General features: G+C 39.1%; 1 long non-coding RNA gene across 1 annotated transcript in view; it reads left to right on the forward strand.

The window, feature by feature from the left end:
• LOC116671345 (uncharacterized) overlaps positions 1-8,610 on the forward strand; it is a 12,211-nt gene extending 3,601 nt beyond the window's left edge. Inside the window, exon 3 of the long non-coding RNA XR_004327246.1 lies at positions 8,600-8,610. This is a non-coding gene — a long non-coding RNA (uncharacterized LOC116671345). The remainder of the gene's footprint in view (positions 1-8,599) is intronic.
• Positions 8,611-9,352: the final 742 nt, after the last annotated feature.

The following is a 9,352-nucleotide window of genomic DNA, read 5'->3' on the forward strand; positions in this document are numbered from 1 at the left end:
GGGGGGGGTAAAGAAACTTTCTATCAGGTGCACCAAGCGTTGGGTAAGGAGTGTGTCTTTTGTATATTCACATGTATATGCTACATGTTTTTCAGGATCATCAGTAAAACACTGCATGTTACTACTCAATTACTCAACTAATCAATCAGCATAATTGATTAGACCAATATCCTGAGGTTTACAAAGGCCGTATAAACCCACAATTGTACTTAATATGTTTTGGCGCCGCCAAGGTAACTTGATATGTTGCTGCTAAGTGCTATCCCATTCCTATTTATACCATTTTGAGTCCTTGCAGCCTTTCACACTCAACCACTTACCAGGTGATGGCAGTTAAATCTGTGAGGGTTTAAGGCTTAAAACCTTAGTACGGGGGGGGCAGTGAAATGCCATTTTTGAAACCATTGTAAGTGCTATTTCTAATCTTCTAACTCCCTCATGTATGTCAATAGGTGCATGAATTATTATAGAAATCACTTGGCTCACCACTGGCTCCTCGAAATGTAACAACGTCTTTTAAAATGACTCTGACTTTTATCTTTTAGCCTTTGGGTATCTTATCTCTCCCCGTCCTCACCTTGTCTTTCCAAGCAGCTTTTCTCAAGGATGTGACAAGGTCTGTGCGGTGCAGCGATTAAGATATTAACAGGCTGCGGCACATTGGGATAAGGTTCGGAAAATGAATACTGGATAGAAATCACCAACTGTCTTCAGGCCTTGGGGAAAGTATCATGACCTTTCCCTCGTTTAGCTGAACCAGGGGATTTTAACCTTGAAACAATAACAGAGATATGTGCTATGTGAGCACCTCTCGAAGGTCAGCTGAGGCAAAAATTCCCCGCAGGCTAAAATCTGAATATGTCCTCAGACGATCAGCACACTGTGGTTTAACTGAGAAACGGCTGTTTTTGAAATGAGATTGCAAGACCGCCTGAGGAAACACTAAATGAAGATACTGATTTAGTTGTCAGTGTCTGCACATAATAAAAATACGTAATGGCCTTACTCAGGTTAATGAATGCTATATTGGTAATTATATAAAGGCATATAACTTACACACATGAAAAAAAACAGAGGAAGCCCCCACCAAAAAAAACGCACAGCTAGGCTCAATGCTGTCCATAAAAAACTGAATCCCCCCCAGTCCAAAAAGACCAAAAGCCTTTAGTGTGTCGTGGCAACATATATAAAGAAATTTCTGTGATTGTTTTACCCTATTTGACCTTTGAAGATAAGTACTTATATGACAGAGTTGATCGAGCTGTGAGGTGAATTCATTTCCTTTCTTGTGAAAAGCTGTGTTAGACTGACCTCATCTTCCGTTTTCAGTGGGGCCAATTATAGTTCAACTATCATTTTTCCTGGGGTGTGACTGGGTCTGACCCATTTTTATTTATGGTTCTATCGTATCAACATGTTGGTGAAGGAATGTTCATATTCAGGAGAGAAATGAATCTCAGTAAAAGTGAAGATTGCGAATTATTTTGCTGATTGTTTCATCCAGTTGACTTCAAAGTGTTACAGTCTGGCTCTGCGTCTAGAGGCCCTCAGACTTTTTGTGAAGACTGGACTGAGATCTATCTACTTACTTTTACTTGTATATGCTCAAATAAATATTGAACTTAGAAAGACTGCTTTTTGGAAAAGTTTGAAGAGATATTTCTGATTAGTTTAGGATGCTGTTTGTCTTTCCATCGAAGTGGGACTGAACTTTGTTTGCTGTACTGTGTGTCCTCACTCTGTACATGTTTCCCCTGCTCTACTCAGCTCTCTCTCTCTTACTCAAAGAAAAATTTAAAACCAATCCAATATCCTGCTCACAAAACATCCTCAAAGGTTTGCCGCTGCTTTTCAGTGTTTTCTTGTGAGAGCATTTAATTAAAGTTCCTCCAATATATATTGGATGATTCTTAGTTCAATCAATTATTAAACTAAAGCTCACAGCTTGCAAATGTGCATTCAAGAATCAATATGAATTATAAAAAAGGTAACAGTCATGGATACATGATTTGAAGTATGCAAACATGTAGGTTTATGCAGATTGCAGAGCAAATGTAAGTGAGCATTTTCATCACATTAATACAGATCTATGTACGTTTGTATTTATTAGCCACCCGAATCAAGGACAGTCTCGACAAGCGTGCACTAGTTTTTTTGTAGTTACTCTGTTGATTAAATCATTGAGTAATCAAATCAATCCAGCAATCAAATAAAAAATTCTCTCAATTGATGGAGCACAAGGTTGTATAAGAAGTCACAGGCCGCAGAACACACAATCTGATTAAGTCCCTCCCAAACACAATTTGTCCACTGTTAATGAAAATGAATGTAACCTGCCTCCACACACTGTTTCAACAGCATCATGGTAAGGATGCAGCGCGCCATAGTTATTGCAATCACATTTACCTCAATGTAAACACATATCCCTGCTGTCAGCGCAGTGTTTACGTGTCAATATCTCCTCATTTCCATTTTTTCTATTTCAGACGTGAGGCTCCCTGGAGCAGCTTACAAAGACAGAGACAGGCAGGAGGTCTGCTCAGGATTACGTAACTACTGATCCAGAAAAAGTGGCAATCAGGTTGTCTCAAGGATATATCCTAGATTTTAGTAGTAGGATTGTACCTTTAGCCACCCAACCTTAAAAGAAATGCCATGGCTCTGACAAGACAGTTAACATGTTACACTGTCACCAAGGGGCATCAATGTGTCAACAGCTGTAATGGGATTCATTCTAAAAGGTGAATTTCTGTCATGTGTGTGTGTGTGTGTGTGTGTGTGCGTGTGCGTGCGTGAGAAAGTCACTGACTTGTATTTGACGTTCTTGTCATAATGTTGATGACACACTTGCCAATCCCAGGTAATGACACCACAGGAAGAATAAGTCAGCAAATATCCCGGATCTAGACTGTCACAGATTTCACTGACACTCCTGAGCTGTGAAGAACTCTCAACCTTCCTCAACCCGAGGAATAGAATTGTCTCACTGAGTTGTGCATGATGCCCTGAAACACAAGGTGAGAACACAGGCCAATAATTGCTACTTTATATTCAGAGTCAAAAGAGAACAAAATCTGTTTTCCCCCATGCTCTCATTGTGCAGCTCGTTATACAACTCACACTCACTGTGAACAACATTTATTAACAGTGTGCAAAAGGTGCTGAGCGGCTGGCTTATTTTATCCATATGTGAATACATAGTTATGAAGTGGGCTTTACCACAGATTAGCATGCTGAGGATTGTTAGAAAAATTGCATATTGCAAACTTGATCTGCTTATACCAGTATATTGCTATGTATATTCAGTCATAGCAATCCTCTCCAACCGGTCCCAAAACGTCCCAGTTAGATGGTAAATGCAATAAACATATTCCTGTAAATCCTCACAATCACTTCCAAAAAGAACCAAGCAGGCCTGCCCTGTTCCACAATCCAAATTTTCTTCCAAACTTGCCATCTCCAGCATGTGGCTTGCTAGCTCGGAGTTTGTTGTTGTTTCCCAAGGCGACCACAGTTTGAGAACGGTAACACTCAGAGAGAGGAAGGTGAGGGACATCGGGCGCATGCATGAGCCACACACCAGATGTCAGGCAATTATCTTGGAAATACACTTCTGTTGATCCAGACTAGAGTTTATGCTTATCCTTACACTTGTGTTTTCAATAAGGCGTAAAAATTTACACCACATTTCAAACTTTTTAAATGGCGAGTATTGCTCTTACTTCCGTTCCATGCGCGTCACTACTTCTGCATATTCAGAAACCCAAAACTAGACAGGCCTGCCGTGCCCAGTTATAGCTGCTGATTGAAAAAACGATGTGTTCAGAGGAGACCGTCAAGTGCAACTGTTCAACGTGATGATGATGTTTGTTGATGTTTCACACTTCGTCTAAAGTTACTAACTGGAGATAGTGATGGAACAAATAAAATGGACGCCCTACTCTTGTTCTCTGGAAATTGTTACATACTGCAGCATTTTCTGAATTCAGACCATGTAAACTGAATGAAGGCCTTTGTGGCCCAAGTAATTGTTTGCTTGTTTTCTATACTCAGTCTGAACCTACCCTCTCCTCTTGACCAAATAGGAATCACAGATTTTTGTTTACAATAGTTCCAAAGGTCAGGCTTGGAGAAAAAAAAAATCAAACAACCAACCTTAGGGTGGAATATTTATTTCGTCATGGGAATGATATTCTGAGGAGCAATTTAATCTCCTTGTTTCCCCTCTGTTGTAAATTAGAGCGTGGCAAGTCTTATCAAGTGCATTTCAGGACACCAGACTCATTGTGAATACTGATGATAGAGAGGTAGGTGGAACATCTCCGCACCAAACGTGGACCTGACTCAGTTAAAGGGTAAATTCACTTAATGTAGGAAATCTTTCCTAACCAAATAGACAGTTCTTGATCAGTCTGGTCCGTGTTGATGCCCAAGATACAGTACATGCATCATAGTTGCCAGTCAAATATATTATTTATTTATCTGTTTCTGGGCATGTGTGACTATACATTTAGATAACAAAGCATTTTTCATTTCTGCTATTGATATTTGGAAATATGTTTATCAGTATTGCTAAAAATACAGTAGATGCCATGCAAATATGCTCATGGCTGTGAAAGTGCAAATCAATCTTAAAGCTGTGTGTGGGCAACAAGGAGAAGCTCTATTTTAGCCTGTTGGAAGCCAATCAGTGTAACATACACAACTGTATGACTGGAGAGTGAACATTTCCCTTTAAAGTAAATCAGTGCAGTAACCTTTCGTGTCAGCGAAAACCGCTTTTAAACAGGCAGCACAACACCAAACACAAGCTTACTTTCACGCCTCCAGGATGATGGAGTGGGTTATGAAAAAACAGCTGATTCAATTCATTGAATTGCTTTGCAATTTTTAAGTTGTATCTTTTAATATGTGCTGTAGGTCACCATGTACCCCTGACTGCAGACCCGCAGACACGTTGAGGGGCGGGGTCAAACGTTTACCCGCCCAGTCTCCAACCTCCACTACCCAACTCTTAATACATGTGGGACTAAAAACCTTACTGGATGTGGCGAAATGCAACATTTAAACATAATACTTAATCTTTGGTTTTACTATTATGAAATACATATTGACACATTTCACAAACATTAAATACTTCATATAAATTAAAGGATAAAAAAGTAGAATATTTGATGTATATTATCATAATCAATTGCAACCTGATACTTTCTTAATGTTATCAAAATCAAACGATCATGAGACTATAATATATATCAGATATATATAATGTATATAGTATGTTTATTTATATATATACACTATAAATATATATATATATATGTATATATATATATATATATATATATATATATATATATATATATAATATCAACCAATAATTAGAAAATAATTTAATAACATTATACAACCATAATAACAACACACTAATTAGATTAGATACTTTATTCATCCCACAGCGGGGGATTTTCCTTGTTACAGCAGCAAAAAAGCAAAACAAACATGAGTAACACAAAAGAAAATTATTTTAATCCATATATCTCATATAACGGCAGATCGCCTTCACACACCTGTTATCCTCTGGCGGTCTTACACAATAAAACTCGCTTAAGAAGGAGACCACTGGTTGAGTTGTGGGCTCATTCACTGAAGACATATCTACACTGAAGACATATCTACACTAAAGACATATCTACACTGAAGACATATCTACACTGAAGACATATCTACACTGAAGACATATCTACACTAAAGACATATCTACACTAAAGACATATCTACACTAAAGACAGATCTACACTAAAGACAGATCTACACTAAAGACAGATCTACACTGAAGACATATCTACACTAAAGACATATCTACACTAAAGACAGATCTACACTAAAGACAGATCTACACTAAAGACATATCTACACTAAAGACAGATCTACACTGAAGACATATCTACAAAGACATATCTACACTGAAGACATTTCTACACTAAAGACAGATCTACACTAAAGACAGATCTACACTAAAGACAGATCTACACTAAAGACAATCTACAGGCTATCATCCACACGCAGTCATGGGCGCTAGCCCTGCACTGTCCGCTACCGCGCTATGCCTGGGGGGGCAGAGACAAGATGTGCTGGGTGTTGTGGATCTGAGCTCTCCTTCATCTCCTGTTGCAGACGATTCAAGACCGTCCATGCACATAACGACTGGAACTTGTCCTTCAATGGAAATAATTTCCACACTTTCAGATTACTTGGAGCTAGCGTTAAGAAGGGAGTTAGCCTTCCAATCCGAACCTCAGCCTGCTCAACTTGTGCAGAAACATTAAAATAGACATAACAACGTTTTTTTAATGTTTTTTGAAAACTAAACAACTATAAAAGTCACACTTACTTCCATTATTTATTGACTAAAAAGGGCTGTCCGAAGCGTGGGTGCATACTGCTAAATTCACTCTGATATTGATGAAATGACAGGGTCAAATGCTGGAGAGTTTAAAGGGGTTAAACGTTGAGGGGCGGGGTTAAACGTTTAACCCCGCCCCTCAACGTGTCTGCGGGTCTGCAGTCAGGGGCTTCTCTAGGTCACTGCCAACCATTTTCTGCTTAATCTGATTGCACAAACCTGCTTCTCTGAAACAATTACCTCACAGTTCAAAAGAGCCAGATGGCAAAGAAACACTCTCTGTAAAAGCGTTTTGCACAAAACTTTTTTTTACCCTAACGACGTCTCAGCTGCCATATTGTCTTGTTATGAACTCACATGAGCATACGGTGCATGCAGCTTTTTTTCTCAAGGGCATTTTAACATATGAGCCACTCTCCTCTTCTGCTGATAATTACCACCACGCACTGTGCGGAAGTAACATCAACACAAGACTCAGGATCAGAAAGATTTTTTTTATGGCCTTTAATCGACAGAATAGCTTGAAAACAGGAAAGGGGAGTGACAGGAGGGACGACCTGCCTCAGCCTACATTGGGAACACACTCTACTGGGTGAGCTAGAGGTGAAAGATTTTAATCAAAAACTGGTGTAAGCAGATCACTCAACCCATTTTACGGCTACTGAATATTAGACGTAACAAAAGGTTACTGAAGCGCACTGATGCTCATTTAAGTTTTATTAAGGCCACTGTAATAACAGACATGGTTTAAACTCAACAGCGTATATAGGGTGAACAGAAGGACAAACGTAATAGCTGCCCCACCCATATTCTGTGCTTTATAGCTTTTGTATTTGCTGTGGGGCCTTTGTGATTAATGTGCTTAAGTATATCAATAACTAATTAGTGGTGTCTATAAAAAGTGGTCACTCTGCTCTGCTTTGGTTTTCATAAAAACAAAATGTGATTAAACCAAAAGTAAAATAATATTGGATATTTTGTCACAAATGTTTCTTAAAGCCTTAGGACAGGACACTTAAGATTTGCTTTCTAACCACAGATGGCCATCTCCCTCACCAACTGGGGACTAATGGTAGTCCCTCAAGTACAAGTCTCGTCACAGTATTAGCTGCGTTAGCATGTCCTCCCTCCGCACTGCTGGCAGTCTAGTCACAGATGGCCAGTGCAAGTGCACAGGAGGATTATGTGAACAACACAAAGCAGAGAACCAGCTAAGAATTACAAATTTAAACTCCAAACAAGTCTCAAAATGTGCCCTGGGGAAAAATGTCACTTTTGTTCTCTTTGAGTGTGACAGTTTTTATTATTATTTAATGAAAAAGAAGGCATTTATTAAATTTTCAAGATGGAACTCCTCAACTGGACAGAGTGAGTAATGAATAATAAATTGTATGTGCCAAGCGGGAATCATGTCACAGTATTAGCCGGAGTGGACAACATATACAGTGAATGCTGTTGTGAGTGTATCCCAGAGGGTTTTGCTGGGTAAATAATGCAGCAGAGCTAATTGATTTTAGCTCCTCCTAAATGATTGGGATACTGGAGCTAGTGTAATAAGTTGAGACGTCAGTGCCATTGCTGTGTGAGAGAGACGTTAAGCAAAGGCTCAAAAGGAGTGCACATAGAGACACACACACACACACACACACACACACACATGTTCTCAAATGTCTTTCAATTGTTGTAAAAAGGAGTTATAACATGTCAAGCATGCCGTTTGTGTGTCTGATGTCCTATAACTTCACAGCTAACCCTCACACCAACCTGCTGGCTAAAACAAAATCATATTTACTTTTAGCTAAAATCAACGGCTGGCTTTGGCACTGCTGTACTGCCGACTATAACCCTGATTAGCGAATAATCTGCTTTGTCAAGTAGGATAGACAGGTCAGTATCCATGGTACCAATGAGTCACTTTCCTGCCTTACCAATCTGTCCCCAAACCATGCAGTGATTAACCTAACCCAGAGGCTGTAAAGCTGCCTGGCAGGAGTTGCATAAGAAATAAGGTTTAGGGCACAGATGCAGCTTCTTCACAACTTGCGTCCTGGCTAGGGCTGCCTCATTTTCCCAGAAGACAGACTGGCACTGTTGCGAGTCTGGGACATGTGCACTCAACATTTGTGTATTTGCCAGATTGGAAAGCTTGTTTGCTCAGCTGCTGTTTTTTCTTGAAACTGACAAATGTGCGAGACAGTCTTTTATTGGTCATTATTCTGCTGCACTGATAGCAAATCTGTTCAGAGTTTCTAGTTTGGCAGTGAAACGCTTGTAATCATGTCAAGTATTGTGTCCAGAAATCCTCAGAAATAACTGTTTGGCCTAAATACCACTGTTTGGTTGGTCTCTGTTTTCTTTACTGACAATGTGCCTTCAACCTGTATCAGTGATTTTCAAATGGGACTACTGTCAGGGGTGTTGACATTGAAAGATTGAGTAGCCTAACTAATTTGACAAAATAGAATTTAAAAGACTTTAACATTTTTGATTAAAACATATATATACGCATATTGTGTGAGCTATGACTCCTGGGATATGTTGCAATTGTTGAAGTATGTGAAAAAAAAAAAACTAGTTAGTAAGCGAGCAGATAAGTTGTAAGTTAGCGGATAAATGATTGAAATAGTTAACAGTTTTGACAAATCAAATAGATAGGTAAAGGTATAAACATTTGAAAAAGATAGTTGAAATGGATGGATACATGATTTTAATAACGTAAAGCAACCCACACAATCAAAAATGCAAATCTTTTCTGCTGCTCACAAACTGCTCACAACCATGTCTTTGCATTATCTTGAGACACCGGGTCATGATTTCTGGAAAGACACATTGCTGTTGAGTTTTTCAAATGTATTTTTTTGGCGCTTTGAGTCCCATCATATTGGAGAAAAGGCAGACATCTAGATAGCCATCATCTCCAACACTGGGAAACTCACGACAAAACAG

This window comes from Etheostoma spectabile, chromosome 21, assembly GCF_008692095.1.
Source record: "Etheostoma spectabile isolate EspeVRDwgs_2016 chromosome 21, UIUC_Espe_1.0, whole genome shotgun sequence".
Taxonomy (NCBI): domain Eukaryota; kingdom Metazoa; phylum Chordata; class Actinopteri; order Perciformes; family Percidae; genus Etheostoma; species Etheostoma spectabile.